Source organism: Semicossyphus pulcher, unplaced genomic scaffold (genome assembly GCF_022749685.1).
Source record: "Semicossyphus pulcher isolate SPU_LCO1_2020_fin unplaced genomic scaffold, fSemPul1.0.p SCAF_15, whole genome shotgun sequence".
NCBI classification, from domain to species: domain Eukaryota; kingdom Metazoa; phylum Chordata; class Actinopteri; order Labriformes; family Labridae; genus Semicossyphus; species Semicossyphus pulcher.
Window position 1 is genome coordinate 5,802,771 of NW_027211659.1, and position 12,744 is coordinate 5,815,514.

The following is a 12,744-nucleotide window of genomic DNA, read 5'->3' on the forward strand; positions in this document are numbered from 1 at the left end:
ATCACTTCAGTGTGAATGGAGTCAGTGTGGCAGTAATCTGATTTTTGTATCTGAAGGCTTAAACGGACAAATTCTCAAACATTCAGCTTAAAACACAACACATTCATAAAAACCATACAACGTGAGTTGTTACAAGCATGTTAAAAAATAAACACCAATAACATAATGATCCTAAGGTTGATAAAACATGATGCAGTGCAATCAATGGAGGCCCGACAGACACGAAAGAGTAATGAATGGACCATTATTGTTGCTTTCCAGTGAAGAAAATGTAATGTACAGAACTAATTGGTGCCTTATAATTGGAAAAATGCAATGCAGTCCCCATTTAGAGTGTCATTTCAGTGGAGAAAACACGATTCAGTAGCCTTTAGCGTGCTCTTCCAGTGGAAGAAAGAACATGATGGGACACTAGGTGTGCTGTACCAAATGGTAAAACAAAGTGCACTGCACTAAAGGATGCCTTTCCCGTGGAGGAAATGTGATGCACTGCACAAATTGATGCCTATGAGATGCAGCACTGTGAGGGTTCTACCAGTGGAGAAAATGCAAAGAAAACTAGAACCTTTTTTTGGCTCCTGCCTCTCAGACAGTCTGAGTCTGCCACTTGTCAAAGCTTACAGTTGTTAAAGATGTGACACTTTAAATTATACAATCCAGAGGTGCACATTTAGCTCAGTCAGTAGAGCAGCAGCCTAATGTACTGAGGCAAAGCCCTCTATGCATGATCGACTAATCAATCCATGGACCATTGATGGCATCCCAACTCTTTCTTCCCCATAGTTCCTCTCCTCATCTGTCCAATCAGATTAAGTAAAAAGGCCAAAGAAAAAGATATACAGCCCAGTAGTAGTTTCTTTAACACCCTGCATCAGTTATGCTATATCATCATGTTCTTCTGTGTTGTCTATTCAGCCGTTCTATGTAAACGTTCACTTCAAATAAACTCTCCATAAGGAGTTCTTTGTGTGATTCAGACTGTTTCAATCCAATGTTGCTGGGCTCTGTAAACAATGACTTTATAAGAAGCTAGAAGTGATAAAAAGCTGGTGTTGATTTTGTTCAGCTGAAGTGCAGTGGAAGACTATTTATCACTGAAGAACTCAAACCGCTCCGTGATTCATTCCAGACCTTCAACAAGCTATCAATAAATAAACCAGGACGCAAAAAAAGAGGGAGGCTTTTTTTTAAGAGCCTCTGTATATTTTTTCACACAAAGTTATCAGTACTTATAATGATAAGAAAATAAAGGAATATGTCAAAAGACCAGCTTGCCCCGTTCCAGCAGAGGAAACGATTTATATCTACGGTCCATTACTATAAAAGTACAAGATCAACCATCTATCTGATATAAATAGTTCCAGACAGAAAGACACTTGTGAAGTGGACGGACTATTTAGGGTGAATGTCTGACAGGAACTCTGCGCTACACACACTATACACACTCATTCAGTGTGTTTGTTGGTATTTCCTGTTAATGACCCTGCAGTTATTATGCTGGAATCTGACCAGCTACTGTTCCCACCCTCCCACTCATTCTGAGGGTCCTCATGTTGTAAGAAAAAGCTTGACATGAAGCAGAGCCGCGTTTCCTCCTTCGAGTCCATTATTGTTTGATATCAGAACACCTAGGGGTCCATTATGTTTCTTATACCCCGTACGCTGACCAAAGAAACAAAGAGGCAGTTTAATATGTACATGTCCTGCTTTAGTCAACAGTTCTATCTCCACTCCACACCTTTTGTAAGGTCGTTTGTGTTATTGTGTGACTTTGGTGTTTAAAATGGTTAGTTTGGATATACTAAATACACAATAAAAGTAACAGATTGATGCAGATGTAGACAAGCAACTCCCATGTTTGGCGAGGTAAAATGGCTGTTTTTGTCAATGGAGTTTGGTGGCTTTGCAGAGAGTTTCAAAAAAGGTCTATATCTGAGGGGATCTTTTCTGCAATGTTTCTAGACCCCTAAATTAATGTGAGCCTTTTAGTGGCGTTAAAACTAGCACCTTTTGTAAATGTACTTAAATGGGGCGCAGTTGCCCCGAAGGATTGCAGCTCAGTTAGTGGCTGCCAACTGAAGCAATCTACTGGTGCAAATCTATTTGTATCTATTAGTCAATTTCACCCAAAATCGGTCCAAATAGGTTTAAAAAAAACGAATTACGCTAACCTGTAAAAATAGTTAAAAAATAGCCTCAATCACAACTAAATTCAACAACAAAATCCTGCTTTTATGTGGATGCATGAATGATAATAATCTTGTGATTCAATATAATTGTATACCCGTCATAGGGAACATTTTCCTTAATTGAGTACGTTTACTTTACTAAACTTATAGCACTTTTTCCTGATAATACCTTTACTTAAGTAACACTTTCATTTCAGGAAGTCGACTGTTAAAGTCGAGCTGAAACGGCATTTCGAGAGTACCTAGCTTCCGTATCGTGACGTATTTCCGAGTGAAACAGGACGTGCAGGCGGGACATATCATTAGAGGGATTTGATTTGATCGTTGAGAAGTGGGCGTAGACAGACGTTCTCCACAGCGCAGTAGCTAGCTAACTGACCGAGCGTTCTTGGTGCTCTGCGGCTAAATGTTGCAGATTGATTGGTTGAAATTGTTTGGTGCTAACTTACGTAAGCACACGTGAAATTTAGTTTTACCGGAAGAAAAAATGATCGGATTTTGATATAAGAATATGAAGAAATGGATTTTCTGTGGGTTTTTTTGGCCTAAATTGTCAAATAGATGCACAATATTACCGGGGATGTGATCTAAAAGGATTAAAATGACATTTTTCATTTCACCTCGACTTTAATCTAGCCGTTTTGAGGTATTGTATCAGTAAAGCATCTCAATACAAATAGGATTTTAAAATGCGTTTTGTCTTACTTTACATTTAAGTGTTTTTCTTTGGTCATGATCCCACATCTGAGGTTATCCTGCTCATTTAACCTTAAGTGCTTCTGCTAGTACCGAAAGCTCTGGGATGGTCATACTGAGGTCACTGTGAAGCTACGCTCAGCTAGCAATTAGGAGGTCAGGGGTCACGAAAGATAGTAGACGCAAGGGAGGACAGAAGATGCGAAGCAGATAAACTTCTGTAGGGAGAGAAGAGGCGCGTGCTTTCCACTCTAAATCACACAGGCCAAGAAAGACCGGTTAAAACAAAACAACCAGCAGAAACAATTACTCTCCCAAATTCACACACACATGGAAAGCAGCGGTCACAAAGTAATCATGTGTTTCAGATGGTAGTTCACAGTTTTGACAGTTCCTCTGTTCTCTTTCATTTCCCTCTCTGTCTTTCTTACAATCCCCAAAATACATCCACACAAAAACAGTTTGAATTTTTTCATTTTTCTCCCCTGAAACAGAGCAGTTCAAACCAGTCTCCAGGGTGTGTATATCTTGAAATGCTGGGTTAGTGTTTCAGTATGCATGGAGGAAACTGGGATTTTCATTTTAAATGATGACATAAGTTGCTCTGAGAGGGAGTCGGCCAAGCTGGACTTGCTGTCACCTCAAACTTTCACTTAAATAATCACAGCTGTTTTTATTATAAGTTTAAGTTAAGCCCACCTGACCAGACAGGAATATGGCAGACTTTGGGGACTAATTATGGTCAATATCAGCGGGTAATTCGATTTTTGCAGTCTTGTTTGGCCTTGTTAACTGATGTTAGCTCGCTCGCTAGCTCAGGCAACAGACAACTGTTAAAATGTTAAAATTCTGTCTTTGTTGGACAACCACAGCTAATTAATCCAGGGCTAATCTGGCTGTTTAATTAACTTTCCATTTGTTAATTAAATTATTAGCCAACCTTACGAACCCACTAACACTGGAAACATGCAGTGTAGCTACGCAACAGCAAGACGGGTAGCCTTAGCCGGCTTGGTTGCTAACGCTATCGCTAGCAAAATATGTTATGTTATTACACCAGCTCTGACAATTTAACATAGTACCTTTAATGAGGAATATAAAAGCATAACTTTTACTTGTAGAGGAGTATGTTAAAGTGTTGTATTGGCACTTCTATGTAAATAATACAGTTTAACTTAATACTTGTTCCTCTCCTGGACTGTTACACCCATGTTTAGCTAGGTACCTAATAAACATAGCAACTAAGTACTTCCATGTTTTCAGCTGTTTTTGTGTTCTGTTAAAAAGAAACTTTGAAGCAGAAGTTATGAAGCCATACATGTAATAAGTCAGTGTTTGAACTCAAGTGTAGTTCTCCCTTTCACAGTGACTAAGAAGTTTTTCAGAAACTGCTGACGTGTCACAGTTTGTACAGACGTGGAGCGGAGATCCTGTGCAACAAGGACATCAAGAAAACTACTTCCTCAACATCTGGGATTTATCCTTAGTTAGAATTTATTTACGGGAGGTAATGGTCATGATAACAACAAAACAAGCACAAAGTATTAACATGACAACATCTGTGTGGTGTGAGAGTGAAACACGAATCAAGAGAACAGGAAACAGTAATAATAGTCACAGTTTAGTCAAAGTCATCTTCCATTTTCAGTTTGTTTCCCTTTAGGTTACTTAGTTCTTAAGTTTAGATCATATATTTGAGTGTTTGTATTTTACGGCTTTGGTTTATTGTTTCAGTTTTGTAAAGTTGTTTTATTTACTTTGAAGAGTTTTCATGTTTAGTTTTTCCATTTTGCCTTAATGTGTTTAATTTAGTTTACTTTTATTTAGATATCAGATATTTTTGTATTTGTACAAACGTGTTTAATTATCTTTAATTTAATTTTAACTTCAGGGAAGTTGTCATTATTCTTTAGTAGAGTTACATGTTACATTTACTTTTGTCTATTTGAGTTTTCCCAGTTTATTTAAGATGTATAGTTGTTGTTTAGTCGTTGTTGTTTAGTCTAAACGTTCTGTTTAGTTGAGTCTTGTTGAGATCAGTTCACGTTAGTGAAGTGGTTGCTCTTCTGTCTGGGGTAACAAGATCAACCCTAAATACACAAATGCACCAATTTTCTGTAGAAAAAAAAGCGATAAAAAGTAATAGTTTTACCCATCAACAGATAAAGGACAGATAACAGGTCTGTAACTGTGTGTTTGTCTTGTCTGCTGATGACAAACACATCCACAGATTAAAGCAGCGACCTCACTTCATGTGTGTTTGTGTGTCTGTCTGTGTGGGAGTGAGTGTGTTATCTGTGGTATTCTAATAGATAGCTGAACCCTGCTGTGTCACATCTACTGATCACAGATGAGTCTGATAAGATACAGGGCTTTGATCTCAGATAGGGGTGGGCTGTGTGTGTGTGTGTGTCTGTGTGTGTGTGTGCTTGCGTGTGTCAGGAGGAGACAGGGAGGGAGAGGATGGAAGGGTTTGGTGGGGCTGCTGACATTACTGAAAATGGAAGGAAATGACTGTTTATTCTTCCTTAGACATTCACGCACACACTTGCGCACACACAAACAAACCGCATCTGAAACAACCCTACAACAGGTAATACTTGTTTCTGATTGGCTAAAAACTAATTAAGTGATTATATGGCCGTTCTTGAGGCTTGATGATACTGTGGCTGCTCATTGGGACTGTTGGTGAACTGTAGCCGGTGAGCTAAGAGCTAAAATAATAGCTAGTCTGAAACAAACAAGCCCTGGGGAATAAAAGTAGTACTCTAACACTGACTTCTAGAAGAAGGAGGGTTTAGCCTCAGGGTTTAAAAAAGGGAAGTGGGAGTGCCTTAAATGTTTTTCATATCATTCTGATATGCAGGGAGCAAACAGGAAGTCAACCAGCTCAGAGGAAGTCTCTGACTTGAATAATGTATGATCCCAAAAAACACAGAAGCAAAGACTACTACAGCAGTCTAGAGATAAACTTTAAAGAGGGGGTGTTTTGCTGTTTCACATTTTAAGACATATAATGTAACAATGTTGGATGTCTAGACTTAACGTGGTGAAGTTTCAAATCTGTAGGTAAAAGTATGTTGCAGTAATCCCCAGGCTTCTCAGCTCAGTCCGCAGGCTGCTGTGAACGCCACTTTGTGACATCACAAAGTGAAGCCTCAGCATGCTACGGAGAGCCGGCCAATCAGAAGACAGTGGGAGTTTTTTAACTGTAAATTTTGCTAAGCTACTCCACAGGTATTACAGAGTGAAATATGAAGCTTGAAATCAGCATAATGCCTCCTCTTTAATGAATGAGCCACCATCTTGTTGTTATATAACATCTATGATTAAATTGTTGTGGTTGTGGATTTAACTTTACTGATGATGCCATAAAGCCAACAAGTCCTTCAATTTAAACAACTATTCACATTCTTTTGTCCATCCATCCATTATCTATACCACTTATCCTGTTCAGGGTCACGGGGGGGCTGGAGCCCATCCCCATCCCAGCTATCATTGGGTGAGAGGCGGGGTTACACCCTGGACTGATCACCAGACAATCACAGGGCTGACACACAAAGACAGACAACCTTTCATGCTCACACCCACACCTACGGGCAATTTAGAGTCACCAGTGAGCCTAACGAGCATGTGTTTGGACTGTGAGAGGAAGCCGGACTGCCCGGAGGGAACCAACGCAGGCACAGGGAGAACATGCAAACTCCACACAGAAAGGCCATCCTATGTCCGAGCTGGGAACCTTCTAGCTGTGAGGCGACAGCACTAACCATTGTCAGCGCTTGTCCATGTTCTTAAAAAAATAAACATTTTATTTTAAAAAGTGTAGGTAGCATCTGTGCCTCAAAAGTAAAGTGAATGTGGAAATGCCCTGAACCTTTATTCTTTCTAAAAGCTCAAAGGTGGCGACTCCTATGAGTCTATGAAATAATAAATCAACTTAGAAGAAGGGTAATTTTCTCAGTTAACATTTTCCTAATGAGTTTATGGTTTCAAGCGCTAGTTTCAAGTCTTGTTTAAAACAGCATGATGTTGATTTAGTAAATTATCGACCCATTTAGAGTCAAATAGACAAGAGAGCAGGGGATACTTTAGGGAGTTGCTACCTGTAATAAAGATGTGCTCCAAATATGGTCACATCTGGCACTAAAAAACAAGTTTGGCACAGCCACAATACCACACTCAGTGCTTTTAAATGGTACCACACAAATCTACTGGTGACGTCATCTTGGCTTTGTACATTTCTTATAAACAGTTTATGCTCTCCAGGCCAGCTTGGTTGCTAACAGTAAGCTCACACAGTTTTTAAAACGTCATACTTGTACTCGTCTTAAAAGTTTCTGTTCCTCATTTGTGGGTCAGTTTTTCCTCCAACAAAATAAAGTTACATAACACTGGAGGGTGCAACACAGCTTATGAGTTACAATAGTCTCTTATTTTCAACTCTCCAGGTCTGAGTTCCTGAGAGATCAGCTCTGGTTCAGCCTAGTTGGACTCATCACTTGCACTTATTAACTTCTCCAATGTGAGTCCACTGATTACAGCAAATTTGATCAGTCCGATTTAAGCTTGTCAGACCAGACAATACCTACCTTGACCACGGCATGATTGTCCTCGACCTCAGCATAACTCACTATAGCAAACCAATGGCATACAACATAATTTAAAAATGAATAGCATTTCTTGACTTAAAATAAACTAATTAAAACAATTACAGGAATGCCTTTAAACAGTGCCGCACTTGGTCTGCTAAGAGATATAACATTAGTATCATGCGTTAATGAGGAATGTATGCATACAGATAGAGAGAGAGGAGGAGGAGACAGGAGCTTGGTGTATCAAGCCCCCTGGCAGTCTAAAGCCCCTTTCCCACTGGTTAAGAAACCTGCTAACACCCGGCTTTTTTTGCTTAGTGGGAAAGGTTACAATCAGCATTCAGACCCGAGTCAAATGACTCTGCAGTAGACCTGAGTAATTATCGCCTCAGCTCCGATCTGCAATGATGGGAACACAAATATCTCCGGCCCCTTTCCGGAGGTTTTTCGCCTGTCTCCATCCGAGCAGCGCTCGAACATCGTTCCAAATTTGTCGCCGCTGGCCTCCACTCTGCTTTCCAGACAGTGTAATGTAAGTTCTTTGTGCATACTATTGTTTACTAACCCTGTTTGCGGCGCGTTCGTGACTTCAGACACAGCAGAAAAGAGATCGAAAGGAGTATACTCCACTGGCAATGGGAAAAGAGACAATCAGCATTTATTAGGGGTCTTCCCGCGTCTGAAAACCCTACATCAACGCGCAAATTTTGGAAAAGGGTTATAAGTCTATAGCAGCATAGCTGTCAGGCTGGTCCGAGTATACGTTTTAAGCTTACTCTTAAAAGTAGAGAGGGTGTCTGCCTCCTGGACCCTGACTAGTAGATGATTCCAAAGGAGGGGGGGCCTGATAATTGAAGGCTCTACCTCCCATACTGCTCTTAGAGATCTTGGGTACCACAAGCAGGCCCGCACCCTGGGAGGGGTAACAGGGCACTATAGGCTCTTCAAGTTATCATGGTGTCTAATCATTAAGAGCTTTGAAGGCGAGAAGAAGGATTGATCCCTTTTCCTTTGATCTTTGTCAGAGATGCGACATGTGCAGCAGCAATTTAGAACATCCGAAGAGTCTTTCAAGATTATCGTTTCAGACTGTTTCAAGACGTCATTTTGGGCTCTGGGATTTCTCGTTATGTCTTATAAATTAAACCATTTATCATGAAAATAATCACTTAAACTGTACAAAAAAACAGGCGCAGATAAATTGATAATTTAAATATTGGTAGCCAAACAAGTTAGCACTTAAAGGAAGTCAGATGGTCGGACAGACTTCAACAAACAAAACAGTTTAGCCTGACTCTCTGGTCTTCTAGAGGTCAGACTGAAGCAAACATGTCTGAAACATCAGTAACAGTCCCTCATTGTACAGGAAAACCTTGTGCACACAGCTCCAGTAAATACAGTAGGTCAAAGTTGAATCAGGAAGAGGGACTGTAAACTCGGATAGATGTTTACAAATCAAACAGCATGATTCATTGTTTTATTGTTCACTTCAGGTTTAGTTTTGGAGGTTTGTTTACAACCCATCTGATGTTCTGACTGCTCGTGTTTCTCGACCTGTTCTTGTGATGTTGCTGCGTTCACAGATCTCCGCTGATAACCAGGTGAGTCCAGTGTTATTATTATTTACCTTAAAAGATAAAATCTGAGATGTAATAAACCGGAATTATCCTTCAAATCCAACTGGACGTGTCGTGTTTTTGCCCAAAAGACTATCTTGAATGACTATCTCTTTGGTAATAATCACGTCAGCCATGCTCCACCAGCCGGCGTGTTTTTCTCAATTTTACCTGCGAACGTCAATATTGATGGTGACGTCGTTTCATAGCAACGGCGCTCAACAGACGCACCTTACACGGACAGATCAGAGAGAAAACGGTTTGATTTTAAACAGGAGGACACACACACACACGGTACTGTGAACCGCTGAGTGTTCATGGCCTTATATGGACGTGTTCCTGTGGCTGAGGTCAGTGACGGTTAGCCATGACATCACACACACACACATACACAAGGATAAATGTGGGTCAGTAATATAAACCGTAAAGCACAGAGGACTGTAAATATTTTAGCAGTGATGTATTTGCAGTGACACACACACACCCGGCCATCTCACAGACACACACACACACACACACACACACACACACACACACACACAGACCCCCCAGGGGGAGGAGGGGAGGGGAGGGGGGTCTGAACAGCTTGTGACGTCTCCAGGCCATGATAACGTCTGCTAATTGGTTCCATCAGGCCTCCATGTGTGTGTGTTTGTGTGTGTGTGCTCTGTCACTGCAATAACTCGCTGAACTATCACACAATCACACACAGCCTTTAAGTATGTTCTCTCTAAGTTTTCAGCTATTTTATTCCACGTCTTTCTACAACAGTGGAAAAAAACACTGTCTTGTCTTCGTACACCAGTGTCAGTCAGTTTCCACAGAGGAGAGAACTACTGACGTGGAGGAGCGAGCGTCTGACGCCTTGTGCTGACATCTTTCCCAGATGATTTACCACCAATTCACACCTTGGTTCACTTGTGTCTGACAACGCTGACATGACTGCAAATTAACCACACCATCACTCAGGTGACGTCAACTTGGAGGTGGTGGAAGACCTACTCAAGTAGAAACGTTTCAGATAAAAGTCATTCATTCAAAGGTTTATTCATGTAAGACTATAAAGAAGAATAAAATATACTGAAAGTAACAAAAGTAACTCACTCATTATGCAGGCTGGCCCGATTTTAATTAAATATATTATAATAAAAGTTAAGTAAGGAAGCCCTAAGCGGACATGCATCCATACATTTACTGCTCCACGGTAACGTCACATGATCATAACTCGTATCCCCAGAGTTGCAAAAACATAGGAATAGAATTAACTTCCACATAAGTGTGGGCAATGGCAGCATGGCGTATCCTGGTCTGTAATGTCACAGTGACCAGCCTGTTGTTTGTTCTGTAGATTGCCTGAAAATTATGCCGCTATCACAAGTAAATAAGCTTTGTTATCTCGAGATAAAGAGATAAATTAAACCCGTTATCACAACAAAACTCTTTGTTTTCCCGAGATAACAACACAAATGAGTCGAGATCTTGAGAAAACAACCAGAAATGACTCATTATCACAGGAAAACTGAGTAGAATTTATGGATGCAGCTGAGGGCTTCTGTAGTTATGGACAAATGTGAGTAAAGATAATTTAAAGGGCCAGTTCGCCAATTTTCAACCTCAGTCCTATCATGCTATTATGGGGAGCTAATGCCACTATGGTAGGAAAAAAATGCAATTATCTGCTTCGCCAACGGGCCCTGGAAAACCTCTGTCAGACTACGTAAAACGCGTCATCTGGTGGAGGCCAGGGAGCTTGCTAAACTACACCCCCTCAATCTAGGACGCCACCTCTGATGTCATGTCTCGTTCAAAATTGTCAGGTTTGAAATGTAGACTGCAGACCTGAAGATTTTTTAGACGAGCCACCGGTATATCCTCATCCTATTTCGGATTCTGTACCGCTCTGAGCCATTCAGCAATCAATGTCCCTAAAGTATTTCACTCCAGCGACTCTCGCTGGGCCGCTCCTTTCAGAGGGAGGGGCGCAATGCATGCTGGTTGTTGTAGAAATATAGAATGGGCAAAACCACGAGCTGTTTGTACAACTTTCTCCACAGCTATGGCGCCAATTTAAAATATTATTGCTTCTATCGATTACAGAGAACACCAGCTTTGACTGACAGTGACTTTTTCCAGGAGCGAATTGTTCCTTTAAAAGTTTTAGATGATGAAGTTAATCTTTTTTTTTTTTTTTTTTTTAAAGATTATTTTTTTGGCTTTTTTTGCCTTTATTCATAGGATAGCTGAAGACAGACAGGAAATGTGGGGGGCAGAGAGTGGGGGATGACATGCACCAAATGGATCGGCAGACCGGGAGTCGAACCTGCGATCAGTGCGACGAGGACTGTAGCCTCTATACATGGGGCGCCTGCTCTACCAACCGAGCCAAACCAGCGCCCCATGAAGTTAATCTTAATATACTGCATGGTACCTGCCTGGCAACTGCTTAGAAAAAAATAGGCAAGTGAAGAAAAAGTTGAGTTGAGTTTAGGTTTAAACAAGTATAAAAAATGCACTACTGGAGTAAAACAGTCATAGCAGTAAAGTGATTCTGCCTGTGGTTATTTACTTTCTTGCATACAGTTAGATGAGAAGACTGATACCACTCTCATGTCTGCCCACTGAATATTAAACCACAGCTAGCAGCTGGATAGCTTAGCTTAGTTTTAAGACTGGAAACAGGAGGACAAAGCTTGTCTGGCTTGGCCCAAATTTTTGATATCCCACCCACAAGCACCTCTAAATCACACCAATTAACAAGATGTAATGTTTTTTCTTTTACAATTTGCACAAAAAATATGTTTAAAAACTTGTAGTTTTAAAGAAGGTTATTAATGACTATATCTTGGCCGGGAGCAGCAACTTCCTGGAACCTTGTCTTCGGTTGCCTGACAAACTTGCAGATACAAAAAGGCGTTTACTCACTTTGTTTTTGTATGTAAAGAACAAATAAGATATCATTTTTTGGAGAGCTGCTGGAAGGTAGATTTTGTTACCTTTTGTAAGAGTCTGGCTAGCTGTTTCCTACTGTTTCAAGTCATTATGCTAAGCCAAGCTAACTGGCTGCTCCCTGTGGCTTTATACTGTATTTTACATAAGAGCGTAATCAATCTCTCATCTAACTCTCTAAAAGAAAGAATAAAAAGCACTTTTCCCCAAATGTCAAACTTTACCTTTTAGCCAAAGTTATTCATCACACGCCTGCGTAGCCGTGAGGGTTCACATAATGTAAATCCTGACATCAGCCCATGTTCAAGAGGGTCTGTGTGCAGCGCTAAAATTTATGACCGTGAAAACTATACACACCGAAAGCACATGTGAACGTGACTGCCTATTCAGCAGTATAAACAGATCAGTGTGCATGAACATTTTAGAGTATAACAGGGCCTGCAGAGAGACAAGGACTGCAGTGTGAGGAGGACTGAGCGGAAACATGGAAAAAAAGCCAAAAATAGATAGAATTTAAAAAAGAAATCTCTGGGACTTGTTAAAAAGGGACCCCAGCTGCTGTTAGATATTCTTAAACAGAATAAGTAAGAATCTTGGTTGTGGCAGAAACACCGTCTGCTGTTTCCCGACAACAGAAAGCGATCACAGAGCAACGCAGGAGTCCCAACTGTGAAACTAAACACAAATAAACTCGGTCCAGCG